The sequence below is a fragment of the Sarcophilus harrisii genome, chromosome 2 (assembly GCF_902635505.1).
Source record: "Sarcophilus harrisii chromosome 2, mSarHar1.11, whole genome shotgun sequence".
Classification (NCBI taxonomy): domain Eukaryota; kingdom Metazoa; phylum Chordata; class Mammalia; order Dasyuromorphia; family Dasyuridae; genus Sarcophilus; species Sarcophilus harrisii.
This window is the reverse complement of record NC_045427.1, coordinates 245314570-245335907: the sequence shown is the minus strand read 5'-3', so window position 1 is coordinate 245335907 and position 21338 is coordinate 245314570. Positions and strand designations below refer to the sequence as shown.

Below are 21338 nucleotides of genomic sequence, written 5' to 3'. Positions count from 1 at the left end.
CAATTCCTGATATTTCCTAGGATTATAGTGTACATTTCAGCTATACCATTTATCGCCTATAACTTTGGACAAGTCATTTAACCTGTTTGGGCTTCAGTTTTCTATTATGTAAAATAATACTGGACTAGATAATTTTTAAGATGCCTTCCAGCTGTGTGATCCTATGACTTTAGTCCAATTCCAGTCCAGTTTTAAAGTTAAATAACCTGAAGCTTAGAAAAGTTAAAAGTCTGTTTTCTGGTGTCACACAGTAAGTAGATCATATTTTTAAAAAATAATATTTTATTTTTCCAAATACATGCAGATAGTTTTCAACATTCATTTTTATAAGATTTTGTTTCAGTTTTTTCTCTCTCCTCCTCTTCCTTACCCTCCCTCTTCCCCAAGACAGTAAGCAATCTGATATAGGTTAAATATGTGCAATAACCTTGTCTTTCTTCATCCAAAGCCAGGATGCTTTTGTAGTGCATTGTGCCATTTCTCGCCAAAATATCTGTAAGTTCAGTGACTGTTATGATATACTTCCCAATTTCCCCCCTCCCACCCCCCCCACCCCCCCCAGCCTTGCCGCCAGACAATTGAGGTTAAGGTTGACTTGCCCAGGCTCACACAGCTAGCTAGGAGGTGTTAAGTGTCTGAGTTACCACATTTGAAATCAAGTTGTCCTGATTTTAGGGCTAGTGCTCTATCCACTGCGCCACCTAGCTGCCCCAGTACACATTTTTTTTTTTTTTTTTTTTTAAGTTTTAAAAAATACTGAATTCGGGTGCTAAGGATACAAAGATGAAAACAAAAGAGCTCCTACCTCTCAAAAATATTTTATTCTATTGCAGTGGAGAGGGAGGTTGAGGAGACAATATTAAAATTAATATCTAAGTACAAGATATAAACAAAAGAAATTAATTTCTGGAGGAGAGGGAGTGCACATAAAAAAAATCACTCATGTCAAAATCCACAAACTTGAGAGACTGGAGACTCTGGGAGACAGAGATACTTGAGTGCATTTGAATAAGCATCAAAAGAAGAAGAAACACATGATATAATGATTCAAATATTCTGCAGACTGATAGAACAGCTGGAGGCACTGGAAGATGAGTCCTAATAGTTCATAAAGCTGGTATAGAATACAGGATATATTTATGATGAGAGAATTCAGTTGTCTAGAAATTTGCTGAAAGTCTGTCTGTAAGTATCAGGAAAATTAATCATTCTCAGTTTCCTTTATATCTAATCTTTCATAAGATAAAGAAAGTAGTAAAGGTGAATAAGTTAGTATTTGATTAAATATGTTGAAAGACATTGATGGTATCATTTTAGCATGTATAAGGAGAAAATGCAGGTAATAGTTTGACTTTACATTAGACTCTAGAAGAGTGAATTTCACTCTAACAAGAAATTTGTTCAAGGAAGAAGTTGGAAACTCTCAAAAATTAAATTCTGGTGACACTCAAAATTGATTCTGATGGAAAGAAAAAAAGATATTTATAGAGGAATTGATGTGACCGATCAGTGATCTCTCAAACTTATCGTTTAAAAGTTTATATATATAATAGGCAACTAACCATGAGGATCAGTCCTTACAATGTAAGTGGATTTACCCTTCCTGGTGGGTTTTACAGAGCATACACAGTATTCTCTTGTTGCCAGTACAACCACTGGAACTTTTGAGAGCCATTTCCTGACCATAAATGAGCAAGGGGCCAGAGTGGCTCACTTTGTGATGATGAAAAAGTCTTCTAATTGGCTAAGGAACTCAAAATAATAACGTGGTAAAGACTGAGCCAGAATTGAGTGTTCCTACTTAAAAGGTTCTAGTGTAACTTGTAAGTGACAAGGACTGATTACTTCATGCCTTTCCCCCACCTGGCACTCTGTATTAGGGAATTAAGAGCCAGTAGAATGGCAGTGTCCTATAAGAATATTATTGCCTAGTATAAGAATATTATAATCTACTATGAATCTTAGGCTTTTTTAAATAGTTTTTTTAAGTTCTGTGGGGGCAAGAAAAATATCAAAGAAGGGATAGAACTTTCTAATTTGAAAACTTGGGAAAGAGGACAACAGAGAGACAAGACAAAGCTACTAAATTCCTGTTTTGATTAAATGAAAAAGTATTAAGTGTTTTCATTGTGTTAGGCACTATGCTAAGTACTGGAATTGGAAATAAAGAAAGCAAAACAGGCATTGCTGTCAATGAATTTACATTTTAATATAGAATGGCCACATAGTCAGAGAACTCATGGGGCTAGTAAGTAAAGTCATAAAGCAATTGATTGACATTTCATTTCCTGGTAGAATAGTGTTGAATTGATTACCATTTTAGAAAGCAGCATAATGGGTTTATGTTGGGCTGAAAATGGTGAAGTGGTGAAGTTTTATCATTCAGAACCCCAGAGTAGGAATTGAAATAACATGTTGGAGGCAGAGACATGGCATGAAGATGACCAGGGAGCACCAAGACTTGGCAACTAATTAAGACAAAAAGAAATCCACCACTATTTTCATCATCCATTGCCATAATCCTAAGTACCTTTAGCGTTATCATATAGATAACACCAGCAGCCCAGCTTCTTTTAGAAAGACAATACTGAAAAATTCATGGTTTTGTTGGTGTAGGTTCATTCACTGATGGAAATAATAATCACTCAGTGATTTAGTAGATAGTCTTAGGGAGTTGCTTTAGTTGAAAAATTCATCTTGAGATCAGCCTTTGAACTTAGCTAGAATATTTCTCAGATGATAACTATAGTCTGTTACTAAACTGTTATGTAAAACTTTTCTGTTTGGTGTAAGATCTCCTAGAATTTGTACTGTGATAGCATATCTTTTAACAGCCTAATGATCACATGCTGAATACAGTGAAGAAACCTAGTAGACTTAAATAGGGAAGTAATTTTTTTTAAACTAAGGAGAAAATAATTTTGTGAGTTCACTGTTAGGATATTTACAAACTATGGCATAAATTAAGGAAGGTAATTAGCATAGTAAGGCAGCTGGAGACTATGTTATATAAAGATGGGATTGACATATGAATACAACTAGAAAATATTACTTATCAAAATAAAGGAAAATTTGAATAATTGGAGAAATAATAATTGTTCTTGGACATTTAGGTGTGGTGCATTGGATAGACTGGCAGACTGGAATTAGAAAGACTTCTTTATAAGTTCATATCTGGCCTCAGACACTAGCAGTGTGACTCTGGGCAAGTCATTTAACCCTGTTTGCCTCAGGTTCCTCAGTGAGTTGGAGAAGGAAATGGCAAATCACTCTAGTATCTTAGCCAAGAAAACTCCATTTAGGGTAAGGAAGAGTTAAACATGACTTTAAAACAACTGAACAGCAGTAATTGTTCGTAGTTGGATTATGTCAATATAACAAAATTGTTACTGCCTAAATTAATTTACAGATTTAGTGCCATTCCAAGCAAGCTACCAATGAGTTGCTTTAAAGAACTATATGACAAAATTCTTGTGACGAGACAAAAATCAAGAAATAAAAAGGAAATAGTTTATAAAAGTAGGATTATAGTACCAGATCTAAAACTGTGCCTTAAATCACTAATCATTTGAGAAAATTGTATTGGTTAAAAAATAAAAAGGTTGAGCAATGGAACTCATTAGGAAAAGACCTGGAAACAGTTTACTATAATAGTGTGGTGTTTGATAAATAAAAGTCACAAGCTACTGGCATAATCCCTATTTGGCAATATAGATAGATAGATAGATAGAGATAACTGGAAAGCAGTCTGACAGAAATTAAGTTTAGACAACAATTTAAATTGTATCTCATATACCACAAGGAGCTCTAAATGAATTCATGATAAAACATTTCACCAAAAAAATTGTTTTTAAAGGAAGAAAGTACCTTTCATAAATTTGACTAAGTAGATAATTCTTAGCTGAACAGAGTAGAATTGATCACAGAAGATAAACTGGACAATTTTGCTTACATAAAATTGAAAAGCTTTTGCACAAGCAAAACTAGTGTCACTAGAATTAGAATAGAAGCAATTAACTAGGGAAAAAAATCTTTGCAGCAAATTCCTCAGATAAATTGCTGATATCCAAGATCTAAGGGAATTGGTTTGTAATCAGAAGAGGATGAGATGATCACTAAGAAGCAGAAAGAGTTTATTCAGAACAAATCATATAAGGCTAGACTCATTTCCTTTTTGGACAGTAATATTAGATATTGTAAGTTAGGGGGAATACTATGGATTTAGTACGTCCGATTTTTAGCAAAGCATTTAACAAATTCACTCATATACTTAGGAACAAGATGGAGAAATATGAACTGAATAATAGTACTGTTGAGTGGGCTTAGAACTGAATGACTGACCAGAACAAATAAGTGGTAATTAATGGATCGAGATCAACCTGCAAGTCAGTTGACTACTTGCAGGCCTTTGTTTTTAACCTATTAACACTTTTTTAAAAATTAGTTATATGTTTATATGAGGGCATAAATGGTATACAACTCCACATGTCAGATTATGGGAGATGTTCCTAGGAAGCTATTCATGTGGGAAAAGTATTAAGGTTTTTATGTTTGTTTGTTTGGCAAGTTTTTTTTGGGCTAAGGTCTCTTTTAGTTCTAACTTAATACTTTGAAGTTTTAAGATGTTTAACTTCTCCAAAATCATTTTATCTCTTTGTTATAAAGGTTACCATTCCATTCTTGCATTCCATTTATAAGACTTTTTGGATGAAAAGTGTAAATAAACAATTGTTTGTGTTAACTAAGTGTTAAGCTCAATTTAGATAGAAAGCTGCATGTTGGCCCTATTACTCCGGGATAGTGTATAATGTAAACAGCCTCTCCAACAATGGCTTTCTTTTCTGGGGGTCTCTATTTCTATCTTTAAGTTAATATCTGGACTCCTCTTCCCTGTCTCTCCATGGCAAACTTGAGGATGACATTCATGCCCTTTGTTCTGGGTACAGTTGTAGATTTTTTCCATATTTGCTTCTTTCCCATCTATTGTTTTTTGTGTGTATATATATTTTATCTCTCTCATATATCTGAGTTGTATCTGTCGTCCTTCTCTGTGTGTATCTTTACTTCATCACTCTGCTGGGTGATTAGGATTTATTATCTCAAGGTTGCTCAGGAAAAATTTATCTGGTAGCTTTGCACATTTGTCTTTGAACTAAAACTTCCATTAAGTGATGACATAAACTTTAATCCTGTGTATTTAATAAATACCCTTGTTTTCATGTAGCAGTTTATAAGCAATGATATCCTTTCCACCCCCTCAGAAGAATGAAAACTACTTGAAGGGAGAATTTCATTTTTTATTTTTGTATCTTCAATGCCTGGAATATAGTAGATATATTATGCATTTTGAATTGAATTGTGTGTTTAGGTAACATCTGCCAAAATAATGTTCTTGACAAAGTCAAAAGATCCTGAGTTCATCAGATTCTTAGAATTTCTTGTATCCTTGGAGTTAGATACAGCCTTTTGAAATATCTAATAGTATGTATTATCAGCAAATATTCTATAACATATTAAATCATTTCAGTGAATTTGAGTGTGTCCTACCAGTTTTGTATCCAGGAGAGTAAGAGTGGAATAATATTGTGCCAAAGCAAAAATACCTAAGCCTATAATACTGCGGTATATTAATATGTGAACCAAAAAATTAAAGGTAAAATAACTAAATAACTACAACTATAATTAAGGTAATAATTATCTTTAATTGACTACAAAAATGTAGTTGTGACCACACTGGTAATCAGATATTTCTGCCATTAAAGGACCATTTTTTAATAGTCTACCACAATGTTCATTTACCCACTGTAATTATGAGCACCATTTATTAGGAAGAATATATTATTTAAATATAGAATTTACTAATTTAGTGTCCATCTTTCCCCATAGTATTTCCTATCCTAATGCTGCTTTTTTTTAAAAAATTATTTTTATTATGATCTTACACACCAAAAACAACTTTTATATAATCCCAGAACAATGCAAAAAGATAATTCCATGAATCTTCACTTTACATTGTTTGCTTTTAAAATACTTATAAATTCTACGTATTATTTTCAAAACCATGTCTTCTAAATTATTTTTGTTTCTGTGCATTGAAAAAGTGTCACAATGACCCTCCTTTTTTCTTTTTTTTTGACACCACTATTTCTTGCTCCCTTTTCTCCAAGGCTCCTCCTATCTCCCTACCTCAATTAACTGAGAAAGAAGGGGAGGTAAGAAACTCTTGTAACAATTTAGCATAGTAAAACAATCTACAAAGTGCTATATCAAAAAATGTATGTTTCCTCACCATCTTTCTATTCCTTCTTTCTTATACTTTTTTGTTTTCCTAACGTATGAAGTCTTTTTTTTCCAGAGTACTTTATTTTTTATTTTTATTTTTTTTTTGTTTAATAGCCTTTTATTTACAGGATATATGCATGGGTAACTTTACAGCATTAACAATTGCCAAACCTCTTGTTCCAATTTTTCACCTCTTACCCCCCCACCCCCCTCCCCCAGATGGCAGGATGACCAGTAGATGTTAAATATATTAAAATATAAATTAGATACACATTAAGTATACATGACCAAAACGTTATTTTGCTGTACAAAAAGAATCAGACTCTGAAATATTGTCCAATTAGCTTGTGAAGGAAATCAAAAATGCAGGTGTGCATAAATATAGGGACTGGGAATTCAATGTAATGGTTTTTAGTCATCTCCCAGAGTTCTTTTTCTGGGCATAGCTGGTTCAGTTCATTACTGCTCCATTGGAAATGATTTGGTTGATCTCGTTGCTGAGGATGGCCTGGTCCATCAGAACTGGTCATCATATAGTATTGTTGTTGAAGTATATAATGATCTCCTGGTCCTGCTCATTTCACTCAGCATCAGTTCGTGTAAGTCTCTCCAGGCCTTTCTGAAATCATCCTGTTGGTCATTTCTTACAGAACAGTAATATTCCATAATATTCATATACCACAATTTATTCAGCCATTCTCCAACTGATGGACATCCATTCAGTTTCCAGTTTTTAGCCACTACAAAAAGGGCTGCCACAAACATTCGTGCACATACAGGTCCCTTTCCCTTCTTTATAATCTCTTTGGGATATAATCCCAGTAGTAACACTGCTGGATCAAAGGGTATGCACAGTTTGATAACTTTTTGAGCATAGTTTCAAACTACTCTCCAAAATGGTTGGATTCGTTCACAACTCCACCAACAATGCATCAATGTCCCAGTTTTCCCGCATCCCCTTCAACAATCATCATTATTTTTTCCTGTCATCTTAGCCAATCTGACAGGTGTGTAGTGGTATCTTAGAGTTGTCTTAATTTGCATTTCTCTGATTAATAATGACTTGGAGCATCTTTTCATATGACTAGAAATAGTTTCAATTTCTTCATCTGAGAATTGTCTGTTCATATCCTTTGACCATTTTGTATGAAGTCTTTCTATGCCAGAGTCTGTGTGTATTTGTGTGTCTGTTTAGCCTTCTGTAATTTAGCAGGCTAAATGTTCATGTAATTCTTGTAGAAAATACTTTTTTCCCTTGAAGTCTCTGCTTGCAATTGTTATGGAGTTAGATTTCTAAAAACTTGATAGTGGCAGACATTTTCTTTGGGGTTTTGTGCCAAGGTAAGACTGTGCCTCCCAGTTCACTTCTAGATCCCTCTTTAGTCTCAGTTTAGGTTGCTGAAGTGACCTCCATCTCTGAGGGTCAGGCTTTTCTGGATCTCTGAGGCTCACAGCCTTGTCCAGCATCCTAGGGCAGGGTTAAGAACTGTAGAGCCTCAGGGCTTCCACTGCCCCAGTTTGAGCACCACTGATCTGAGGTGATAGACATCTTACTGGTCACTGTCCTTCAACTCTTCTTGTGGCTTCTAAGATCACCATCCTGGGACCCTTTTGATTACATTGGAACTTTCCCAGGAAAGTCCTTGGCTCTTGATGCCATCAGAGACAGAAAAGCTTGCAGGCTACATGTCTCTGGTTGTGTTAATCATACCGCTGTTGTCTGTGCTGGAGATTTGCTCACTGATTTTTTGTGCAGTTCTGGGATGGAAGAAATAATTTACTGTGTTTTCTCATTGATCTTCTTGACTATTATTTTGTTTGCTGCAAACCTCAGACTTTTGTTGGAGTAAGTATTTGGAAGCTGAACTGCCTGCTTTTTAGTCAGATGGTTATGACAGAAACCAGTATTTCACTTTCTACCTCAGTCAAGTGAGAAGCTAAACTAAAATCTTCCCCATACATACTTACGTGGAAATTTATTTTTTTAAGATCTTTTCTCCATAAAGCTAGTAACTCTTTCCTTTTTTCCTCATTGTAACTTTGTTTCCTATGTAATTTTTACCTCCAGATGTTTTAAAATACCTTTCACTTTACTATGTATCTTCAACATTCTTCAGGATAGAAAGGTATACTCTTCAAAGGAATATTAATATTAGTTTTGTTATTAGTAGTGCATTTGCCTTTTTAAAAAAACTATATAATTTTCAATTTAAAGCACAGAAGCAGGAATCTCAAAGTGCAAGGTTTTAGGGTTTTTTTTAATTTTTATAACTAATTTTTATACTATCACTACCTAAATTCTTACTGGTTCTTTTTTCATAGACTAGTTAATCTGATTATCTGTTTTTATGGACAAAGGGCCAAAGAAATATATAATAATGTTTAAAGGGACTAAAGCTTTGAGCTGAGTTTGAGCTTCCCAGTTTTGAGTGTTAATTGTGCTTCTTTTTAGGTTCTTCATCACTCAGTACCATGTATGACTAAAGCTTAACAAGGGGTAGGAAAATTGCAGTAATAATTTAAAAATACTTTTAGCAGTAGTAAAAATGTTTTTAAATAACAAAATTTTGATTGTTACAATAATATAGCTGCCAACATGTTTTGATATAAAAAGCCTATTTAGAATTGCTAACAAAAGTGGGCTTCAATTAAATATTCTGTAGTTCAGCTATTCTTAATGTCCTTATTCTTCTTATTTACATTATCCTTATATGGAAACAACCCATTTGCATGTTCCCTTGACATGTCATACTTTTCTATTAAGTAACTTTCATATTGTCATGTCAAGGATTTTTATGGGACAATTTCAACTTAACTTTACATTAAAGTTTCATTATTAGTCATAGAAATTGTTCAGTAAAGTGATATGTTCTTTGAAGTTTTATTTCCTTCCATATAATGGACTATAGGGTCAAATTTCCTGGTAGTAAATTATCCTAGCCAGTTAATATTTATCTGTCTTAATTTGACATTGAAGAATTGTATTATTAGAGATATATGATATGTAGCCTAGGTGGGAAGCAACTGTGTTAGCATGATAAATGAAAAATAAACTAGATGGGTTATTCTTTTTTTTAAGATGAAGAAAAAGTTAGATTCATTTAATAAATTTCATGAATTAACTCATAAAAATTAGACCATAATTTCTGGTGATAATTTGGAGAGAGAGAGAGAGAGAGAGAGAGAGAGAGAGAGAGATTTTGTGTGTGTGTGTGTGTGTGTGTGTGTGTGTGTGTGTATTAGGTAGATGTTAGAGGAATTCTGTTGGAAGTAATAACTTGAAAATAATTAGAATAACTTTTCTTAGTGTCCTGAATCTAATTTTTAAATGAAAATCCAAATAATTTTATCAATAGTTTTTTACTTATAACTGGCCACAGCTGCTTGGATACTTACTAATAGGAAGCATTTGCCTCTTGATTATGCTCTCTACAAATCTGAGGCATGTTTTGTAAGACTTAAAAAGATATTGTGAAGTTTCAGTTAAGTTCTAAATTTTTTCTTTAAAAAATTTACTGTGCTTGGAGAAATTTTTTGACTTTTAAAGTTTCCAGTTTAATATTTTTTTTTTCAGATTGCCACTTTTCCCCCCTTTTATTATACAATTCCTATGATTAACTACTGAATCTTTCCCCACAAGCACACCAAAGGATTTATTAAGAGCTAAAGTCAATATACCAATTACAGGTTCTGGTTTTTCTTCTGCTATCTACTAAAATAGGCTACTACTTCTGTAGGAGAAACATTATTCCTATAAGATGTGTTCTGATCACATTAAGCTTTGCTTTAAAAAATTATTTATTTGCTTTTACAAGCATTTACTGCCCTTTGCATGGTTCCCTCCACCCTACTCCACACCCTCCAAAATGGAACAATTAAAAAAAAAACATAATAAATATGAATTGTCCAGCAAGACAAATGCCCACATTGGCCATATCTAAAAATCTATGTCTTATTTTACATTTTAAGTCCATCAAATCTCTGTGAAGTTGTGGGTGGTGCGCTTCATTGTTAATCTTCTGGATTTGTAATTTATCATTGTACATATTTCTAAAGTCTTTAAAAGTTGTTCTTTACAATGTTATTAATATTGTTAAAAAATTTTCTCTTGGTTCTCTTTACTTTCTTCCACATCAGTTCAGAAAAGTCTTCCCACTTTTCTCTGAAATTGTCCATTTTGCCATTTTTATGGCATAATAACATTATATTTTGTATTATCATGCTTTGTTTAGCCTTTCACCAATAGATGGATACTTCATTGATTTCCAGTTCTTTGCCACCATAAAAATTGCTGGTATTAAATATTTTTGTACAAAAAGTTATTTTTCTCTTTGATTTCTTTGAATATTTAAATCTAATAATATATTATTTAGAATTCATTAACTTTCTGGTCATGCTTTCCATGGAGTGGACTAATTCACAGTTCCAAAAGCAATGTACTTGTTTCCCTTTTTATCATTTCCCTCCTTTTTATACCTTTGTCAGTCTTATGGGTATAAAGTAGAGCCACATAATACTTCAATGGAATCTCTAATTATTTATTATTTGGAGCATTATGGTTATTGATAGCCTGAATTTCTTCCCTTGAAAACTGCAGTTCACATTCTTTGACCACTTGATTGTTGGGACATGGCTTTTAATCATGTGTGTGTGTGTGTGTGTGTGCGTGTATTATCTATAAATATATATTCATATCAGTTTTTACATATATAGTATAGATTATGACACCTTTATCAGAGAAATTTACTGATAAGTTTTCTCCTTGAGTTACCTATTTTTTTTCATTTTAAATGTCTTAGATTTGTTTGTACAAAACCTTTTACATTTTATATAATTAATATTATATAATATAATTTTATTTATTTATTTTTTTTGTTATATTTTGGTCATGAGTGCTTCCCCAAGCCATAGATTTGAAAGGTAATTTTTTTTTTTTTACTCTTTGAATTTATTTATGATGTCACCTTTTATCTATCTAATTTCTGCCAATTTGCTTTCTAGCCTGGTTAGCCATTTTTTGTCCAATATTGAATTCTTAACCTTATGACTGGAATTTTTGGTTTATCAGACTGTATGGTACTATGTTTGTTTGCCTATGTATTTTTATGTGCCTAATCTCTTTCACTGATTACCAGTACCAAATCTTCTTCTTGATTACTGCTTTCTAGCATAGTTTAAGATCAAGTACTAGTAAACACTTTCTCACCTTTTTTTATTTTTGTCCTTAAGATTTTTGATATTTTGTTCTTCCAGATGAATTTCATTATATTTATTCTGGCTAAATAAAGTAGTATTTTGATTGATATGACATAGAAGAAGTAAATTAATATTTCTTCATTATTTAGGTCTGTATTTCTGCAAACAGTGTTTTGTCATTCATTTCATACAATTCTTAAGTATGTCTTGGTAGATAAACTCCCAAGTATTTTATATTTTTGGTTGTTATTTTCAATAGAATTTTCCTATCTCTTCCTGATAGGTTTTGTTGATAATATACATGAATATTCATAATTAACGTAGCTTTATTTTATATCCTAAAACTTTGCTAAATGTATTTAGCTAACCATGTGATTTGCAAAATATAATGATTTTATTTCATTTTTGCCAATGTTTATTTCCTTAATTTTTCTTTTTTATCTTATGACTATAGCTAGTCTTTCTAAGACTTTATTCAATAATAGTGGGCATAATGGGGCATCTTGGCTTCACTATTGATTGTTGAAAAGGCCTCTAACATTTCTCCTTTATACATAATGTTTGTTCTTGGTTTTTTTATGTTGTTATTATTTATTATATTAAGGCAAGCTCCTTTCCCTTCTATGTTTTTAGTGGGGGGGGGTTGTTTTGTTTTGTTTTGTTTTTTATCAGAAACAATTATTAGTTTTGTCAGAAATCTTTCCAATATCTATTGATATAATCATGTGATTTAAAAAAATTTATAATATTAATATGATTTTTTCTATTTTAGTCTTATGTTAAATCTTGATAAAATCCAATTTGATCATAATGTATAATCTTTCTAACATTTTTTATTTTATTTGTTTAATAGCATAAATATTTATTAGTTATGTTGATCTATAGTTTTCTTTCCATGCTTCATTTTTTCCCATTTTAAGTATTAGAAACATATTTGTATCATAGAAAGACATTAGGGAAATTCTTTTTCTATTATTGCAAACATTTTACCAAAAATTGTAATTATTTATTTTTTCAGTGTTTGATAGAATTAACTTATAAAATCTATCTGGTTCTGGAATATTTTTCCTTTTATAGTTCATTTATGCTTTGTTTAATTTCTTTTTCATATACTGGATTATCTAAATAGTTGGATTCTTTTTTTGTTAATCTTAGCTTTTTATGTTTTTGTAAATATCTATAGGTTTCCTCTGTTAATAAATTTTGTTGGCATATAGCTGGGAAAATAGTTTGTGATAGTTTTATTTCCTCTTCGATTGTGAATTCTCCATTTTTATTTTTGATAGAAACAATTTGATTTTTTTTGAAAAGGAGATTGGATAATTGTTTATTTTGTAGGTTTTTTCTTTTTTTAGTATATATTTTAGCCAAAATCCACCCTCCCACCCCCTGTCTCAGGAGAATACAAGAGAAGTTAAACCTATTACAAATATGTGTAGTCAATCAAAACAACTTTCCATGTTTCCGTAGGCCAAATTAAATCTGACTCCTTCTGTACTCCCTTACAAATGAGTACTTCAACTTTCAGGAGACAGGAAATATGTTTCATCATTGGTTCTCTGGAATTGTGGTTGGTTATTACACTGAGAAGGTTCAACACAATCTTATTCCCTCACATTTATATATCATTATTTGTTTGATTCTTCAGTTTATGGGCATCCCCTCAGATTCCCCTTCTTTGTCACCTCAAAAAGATCTGTAAATATATTTATACATCTTTAGATTTTGTTTGCTTAGGACTAATCCTTCCTTTAATCTACCTTCTCTCTAATTCTTCCTCTTCACTTTTCCCCATTTTTCTTTTATTCCTTTATTGACATTTATAGTTAAACATATTGGTTTGCAAAATTATTCCTATGTTAACTTCTGCCTTTTATTTTCCTTGTTCTACCACCATCATTTTCACTAAAATGAAAAAAAGTATTTACATTCATATTGGAGAAAAATAATTAATAAAATGTAAGCTTCTATAGTTTGTGTTTAAAATGTCTGAAGCTTTTTTATAGAGAGGAAGATAAATTACCTTCAAAATACCAGTTCTTTATAAGTCCTGGATAGTAAGCTAATGTTTTCAGATTTTAAAAAAGAAAGACTAATAAATAAATGTCTTCTTTGTATTTGGAAATGCTCCGTTTTTAATGTTTACATTTTAAAAATGTTTAACTCTAGTTAATGGGTTACTTCAGGATAAAGTAGGGAATTTTCAAAAAGGTTCGTATAACTACTCACTTGGGACCTTGAGAAAATCATTTCTCAGATACAAGTTTCTTAAAACTATATTCAGTCAACTATTTTCTTCTGCCCAATCTCTGCCCTCATACTTGAAGACTTCATTATACATAATGACTCTCCTTCAAACACTATAACCACTCAACTTAATCACTTCTCATGACTTATTCCTCTCTTCCATAGAAAGATGGTTATACACACGATCTTGCGATCATTTCCAAATATACCATTCCAATGTCAAAAAACCTTAAAATCCCCTTATTTTTCTATAGTCTATTGGTTTTCCATCTTTCTGCCAAACCCTATTCTTCAGCTACACTATGATCTCTAGTCCCTTGACTCCTCACTTATCTTCCAAGCCATCAACCCTATGTTAGCCATTCTTTTCTCTTTTTCCCCATCTTGACCTCTTCATAAATCAGTTCAGCTCTACAACATCCTCTTCTCTTGAGTCCCTAAACATCTTTATCATATCATTGCTTCCATTCTGCTAGTAAGCAGCCTCAGCTTTGAATCACTCTTACTATCTGCCATCTTTACTTTTATATACATGCTGCTGAATGAAGGTGTGGAAAGTTATAGAACCATTCTAATTTGTTCCACTGCAAAATAATGGTATACAATCCAACTGGTTCTTCATTGCTACTAGACAAACCCTTATCAGCTCCCACTCCTACTCTCTAGAATGGATCTTGCACATCTTTTCAATCTTCTTCAACTTTCTCATAGCTTTTTTCTCCCCACCTCTCAGGTGAAAACTTCACCTCATATTTTACAGAAGAAAATGAATCCATTTGCCTTGAGCTTCTTCTCTCTTCTTCATCTCATATCATTTGTATGCCTTCTGTCACAGTCTCTTCCTTCATTACTATCTCACATGAAGAGTTAGCATTTCTCTTACTCAACGCTCATCCCTCTACCAGCATAAATGATCCCATTCATCATCTCCAAGAGAATTGTACCTTTTATTGTCTGTTTTCTTGCTTCAATTTTTCTCTATCTACTGGCTCCTTCCGTACTTTCTACAAACATGCCACATTTCCCCCATTCCCAAAAAACCTTTATATGGTCCTTCCATTCCTAATAACTATTGTCCTATTTCTCTTCTTTGTAACTAAACTCCTTGAAAAGGCCGTCTACAATAGGAACCCCATTTTCTTTCTTCTCACTTTGTACTTAATCTCTTACAATCTGGTTTCCAAGCTCATCATTCTACCAGAATTGCTCTCTCCAAACTTTCTAATGATCTTCTTTTTTTAAAAAAAATATTTTTCATACATCTTTTCTAAATTTTGAATTTTGAATTTTCTCCCTTCCACTTGTCCCTCACTCATTGGAAAAGCAAGAAATATGATATTAATTATATATGTAAAATCATGTAAAACATTTCTATTTGGCTATGTTGGGGAAAAACAGCAAGAAAAATAAAGTGAAAAAATAAAAACTATGCTTCAATTGGTACTTGGAATCAGTCCTTTCTCTTGAGGCAAATAGTGGTTTTCATCATAAGTGCTGTAAGATGTCTTGAATCATTGTATTAGTCAGAATAGTTAAGTCATTCACACTTGATCATATAATACTGCTAATACAATGTACAGTGATCTCCTGGTTCTGTTCACTTCACTTTGAACCAGTTAATATAAATATTCTCAGATTTTTCTGAAGCCATCTTGCTTATCATTTCTTATTGTACAATCTAATGATCTACATGTGAAATGTTGATCATTCCCCTTTCCTTGATATTGTCTTCTTTCTAGGTTTTAAGGAATCCATTCTCTCTTGGCTCTCTTTCCTTTTGAACCACTTCACCTCACTATCTTCTGCTGAATTCTCATCCAAATCATGGTCTCTAAATAAGATGTCCCATAGGGTTTTGTTTTGAACCACTTTTTTTCTCCCTTTAGACTTCTTCACTGGTGATTTTATTAGCTCTCATGAATTTAATTATAAACTGTAATGATTTTCAAATCTATCTATTTTCTCCTAATCTCTTTGCTGGCCTCCAATCTTGCATCTCCAAATACCTTTCAGACATCTTTAACTGGATATTAAGGAGACATCTTAAATATAACATGTCAAGAACTTATCTTTCTAACTAAACTTTTCTCCCCATCCTACCCCCTGCATTTTTTTTAGATGACACCATGCTGCCAGTCCCTCAGGCTCAGAATGTAGGTATCATCCTTGACTCCTCATTATCATTCACTCTTCATTTACAATCTGTTGACAAGTCCTGTCAATTTTACGTTTGCAACCTCTTTCAAATATTCTTCCCTTTTCCTTTCTGTCACTACCACCACTCTTGTATAATCCCTTATCACCTTGTGTCTATTATTTCCATATTCCATATGGAAAAAAGAATTCCATATTCTTTTCCTCCCTTCCCTCTTCCCCATTGAGAAGGTAAGCAATTGGACATTGGTCATACAAATGTAGTCATGCAAAACACATTTCCATGTAAATTATGCTATAAAAGAAAACACAGATAACAAAACCTCCCCCCCAAAAAATAAAATAATGAAAAAGTATCTTCAATCTGCATTTAAGCTCCATCAGTTCTTTTTCTGGAGATGGACAGCACCTTTCATCAGAAGTCTTTCAGAATTTTCTTGGATCATTGTATTGCTGAGAATAGCTAAATTACTCACAATACATCTTCATACAATATTACTATTATTGTGTACAATATTTTCTTGGTTCAAGTCTTTTCATTTTGCTTCATTTCATGTAAATCTTTGCATGTCTTTCTGTGAGTATCCTACTTATCATTTCTTAAAACACAATGGTATCTCATAACAGTTATATACCACAACTTGTTTAGTCATTCCCCATTTGATGGAATTTCCAATTCTTTGCCACCACTAAATAAAGATGCTATAAATATTTGTGTACATATAAATATTTTGTACTATATGTATGAAAACCTTTTTGGTTTTTTAAAAAATCTCTTTAGGATACAGATCTAGTAGTTGTATTGCTTTTGGTCAAAGGGTATGCATGGTTTTATAGCCCTTTGGAAATTGCCTTCCAGAATGGTTGAATCAGTATACAACTTCACCAGTAGTGCATTGGTGTTTTAATTTTCCTACATTCCCTTCAACATTTCCCCTTTTCCTATTCTGTCATATTATCCAATCTGATAGGTGTGTGGTGATAGCTCTCAGTAGTTTTAATTTGCATTTCTCTGCTCAATGATGATTTAGAGTATTATTTCATATGATTATAAATAGCTTTGCTTACTTTTTCTGAAAACTGACTGTTCTGGGGCAGTTAAGTGGTGCAGTGTATAGAACACCAGCCCTGAAGTCAGGAGGACCTGAGTTCAAATCTGGCCTCAGACATTTAACACTTCCTGGTTTTGTGACCCTGGGCAAGTCACTTAACCCCAATTGCCTTAGCAAAACCAAAAAACCAAAAAAAAAATATCCCATAAACAAAAAAAGAAAACTATTGTTCCTACCCTTTCACCATGTAATCAATTAGGGAATGGCTCTAGTTTCTATAAATTTAACTCAGTTCAGCATATGTTTGAAAAATATGGTCTTTTTAATGAAAAATGTGGTCTTTAGCAGAGAAAGTTTTTTTTTACAGTATAATTATCATGTTTTTCCCTTCATCCTAGTTTCTTCCTGTTTATCCTAACATTTTATCCTACCTATTTTCCCCTTTGGATTAATACTCAGTTTTGCTGGGTAAGTGATTCTTGATTGTAATCCTAACTCTTTTGCCCTCTGGAATATAATATCCTAAACCCTTCAATCCTTTAATATAGAAATTGCTAAATCCTGTGTTATCCTGACTGTGGCTCCATTGTATTTGAATTGTTTCTTTTTGGCTGCTTACAATACTTTCTGCTTGTCCTGGGAGCTCCAGAATTTGGCTATAATATTCCTGGGAGTTTCATTTTAGAATCTCTTTCAGGAGATGATTGGTGAATTCTTTCAATGTCTACTTTATCTTCTGCTTTTAGAATATCAGGGCAGTTTTCCTTAATAATTTCTTAGAAGATGATAGCTCGTTTTCTATCATGGCTTTCAGGTAGTTCAGTAATTCCTAAATTATCTTTCCTGAATTGATTTTCTAGGTCAATTGTTTTTTCAATGAGATATTTCACATTCCTTCTATTTTTTTCATTCTTTTGATATTGTTTTGTGGTTTATTGATATCTCATAGAGTCATTAGCTTCCATTTGCCCAATTCTAATTTTTAAGGAATTATTTTCTTCAGTAAGCTTTTGTATCTCCATTTTTTCTTCAGTGGATTTTCGTATATCTTTTTCCACTTGGCAAATTCTGCTTTTTAAGGCACTCTTCATTAGAATTTTATGGCTTTTTAACCATTTGGCCTGTTCTGTTTTTTTGTGCTTCCTTTACCAAACTGTTGACTTTTTTCCTGATGATTTTCTTGCATCACTATCATTTCTTTTTCCAATTTTTCTTCTGTCTCTCTTACTTCATTTTAAAAATCCTTTTTGAGTGCTTCCATAACCTAGGACCAATTTATAGCTTTTTCTGAGGATTTGGATGTTGGAGTTTTGTATCTTCTGAATTTATTTTGATCTTCTCAGGCATCATAATAACTTCCTATAGTCACAATATTTTTCTGCTGTTTGCTCTTCTTTCCAGATTATTTCTTGACTGGAATGCTCTCCTTTTTCATCTTTGTGTTGGCTTCACTGACTTTCTTAAAATCTCTTCTTTTATAAGAAGCCTTCTCTAGCACCTCTAAATTCTATTATTTTTCCTCTTGTGATTAATCCCAATTTATCTTATATAAAATTTGTATATATTTGTTGTCTCCCCAATTAGATAATGAGCTCCTTGAGGGGAGCACTGTCTTTTGACTCTTTTTCTATCCCCATTGCTTAGTTAGAGTGCCTGGCACAAAGTAGGTACTCAATAACTGTTTATTGACTGACTGTCAAAAATCATAAACTCTTACTGTTATCTCAGGAACAAAAATGAAATATTTCCTATCCAGAAAGAACTTATATTATAGAGAGGAAATATATATACATATAGAAACATTAAAAGATATGCAAAGTAAATGCAATTTCTGGTGAGATAAGAAAGAAACAGCAGTTAGGAAAAATGAGGAAAGTCCTTTTCTAGGAAGTTACACCTTAGCTGAGATTTGAAGTAAGGTAGAGATTCAATTTAGCTTCAATGGCTCAGTGGATAGAAGCATGGTTTGGAAAAGAGAAGATCTGAGTTCAGATCTGGCCTCTGATACTGGATATATGAACCAGTATCACTTAATCTCTGTTTTTCTTGGAGCAGTTGAGTGACTCAGTAGATAGAATCCTGGGCCTGGAGTCAGGAAGACCCAAGTTCAAATTGAGCCTCGGACACTCACTAGCATTGTGCCCCTTGATAAGCCATTTAAACTTTGTTTGTCCAATTCACTGGAGAATGAAATATCTGTCTGGTTGACATCTGTTCAATTTTGACATGGCATCCTATTACTTACATGACTATTACATCCTTTCACTGAGATATTAATTTGTTTAAAAAATACTGAGTTTAAAATGTGAAAACCAGGGAATTGGAAATGCTAAAAATAACTAAAACTTTATGCAGCCAATATGACAATAAAGGTAAGAAATAAAAGGATCAGAGAGTCTAGTTAGAATTAACTAGGGAAGGACCTATATAAGGTAAAGGTTGCGTTTTCCACAATAGTAAACATGATAAAGCATTACCTCATATTGTTTTTGTTGGTGAAGTATCCAGTTACCTCCAGAGCATTTTTTAAATAGTTGTATTACTTGAGTGCATGGGGGAGAAAAAAAAAAAAAAACCTCCTTGCTGAGATAAGCATTTATACTATCACCATTCTTTTTGTATTAGACAAAATATGGTTAGCAAGTTACTCCCTTCCCTTCTTAAATTTAGAAGTTTTATCTCAAGAATTTTTGTAGGTTTCAAAGGTCTTACGTCTGTGAAAAACCAGTAAAAAAAATTATTACATATATATACATACATATATGTATGTATGTGTATATATATATATATATATATATATATATATATATATATATATAGTATATGTGAAGTAAATAGAAGACTGGATTTGAAGTCAGGAATATCTAAATTCAAATATAGCCATGGCCACTTATTAGTTTTGTGACCCTGAACAAATCATTTAACCTTTCCGTATTTCACTTTCTTCATCTTTAAAGAGAGATACCAATAGCATCTACCTCCCTGGGTTGTTGTGAAAACAAAATATAATAAGTGCTTTGTAAATCTTATATCTTATATATAAGTGCTAAATATTTGTTGCATTCACATTGCTGTTATTATGACCTCTGCACAAATGACTCCCTAATATAAATCTCTATCTTTTATCTCTTTCCTAAATATATGTCTGCATCTCCAATGACCTATGTCATCTGGATATCCTACTGTACTTCAAACTCATCACGTCCAAATCTAAACTTATAGAATCTTGGAACTAGAAGGTACTACCCAACAAGTCCTCTAATTGAACCTATTCATAATAGTATATAATAATGGCAGATAGGTGATACAGTGGATAAAGTACCACTTCTGGAGTCAGGAAAATTCATCTTCATGAGTTCAATTCTAATCGCAGATACTTCCTAGCTGTGTGATCCTGGGCTTAACCCCATTTGCCTTAGTTTGTTCATCTGTAAAATGAGTAGAAGAAGGAAATAAAAAATCACTCTAATATCTTTGCCAAGAAAATCTCAAATAGTCTTCTAGCTCTTTCTTTACTTTTGTGTATGCTTCTTGCCTACTGAATTTCTGTTTGAATTTTTGGAGCCCACTTTCCCCTCCAGAACCATCTAGATCCAGTGGCAAGATAGAAAGATCTTCAACTGATCTCAGTTTGACTGAGGCTGTACCCATTCAGTGATAAAGGCTAGGTAGCAATTGAGGCAAAGCATCTTCTCTCTCACCTAGTCCAAAAAAACTAATTAAATAAATAAATGAATCCATGAGGGGAAGACTCCCTCCCTCCCTCCCTCCCTTCCTTCCTCCCTTCTTTCTTTCCTTCCTCTCTCCCTCCCTCCCTCCTTTCCTTTTTTCCTTTCTTCCTTCCTTCCTCCCTTCCTTCCCTCCCTTCCTCCATCTTTCCTTCCCTGTGTTATATCTTTACTTACAGATACTCTTTTTTCCTCTTTTGCACCTCTGAACCCTCTCAAATTATCTTGGGATTTACTAGCTAGATTTCTTTCTTAAGGACCAAGTCTTAAGGACTTTAAACTAAAACCAATCTGATGCTAATTGGCCACCAATAGGTCATAGGCCAAGCCCCATTTGATCATTATCTGGATCCTTATTGACTCATATTGAATGTAAATTAGCAGTCATTTTTACTTGGCCAGAAATCCTGAGGATCTTTACATTCATTCATTATGCTTTATGTATGTACTATGTATACTGAGTTATTTATGTGTTGTCTCTTTAACAATAGGCTCTCTGAGGGCAGAATCAGTGTGTTTTTTTTTTTCTCTTTCTTTTTATCTCTTGTGTTTGGCACATTGATTTGCACATTGTATGCATTTGATAAGTACTTACTGATTGATTGATGTGGACAAGTCACTCTGCCCTTCATTTGCCTCATCTATAAAATCAAGGAAAACTGAGCCCCTACATTTTCTT

General features: G+C 32.8%; 1 protein-coding gene across 8 annotated transcripts in view; it reads left to right on the top strand.

Moving 5' to 3' along the window:
* ZBTB46 (zinc finger and BTB domain containing 46) overlaps positions 1-21338 on the top strand; it is a 159449-nt gene that overhangs the window by 24041 nt on the left and 114070 nt on the right. The gene's annotated exons all lie outside the window — the stretch shown is intronic.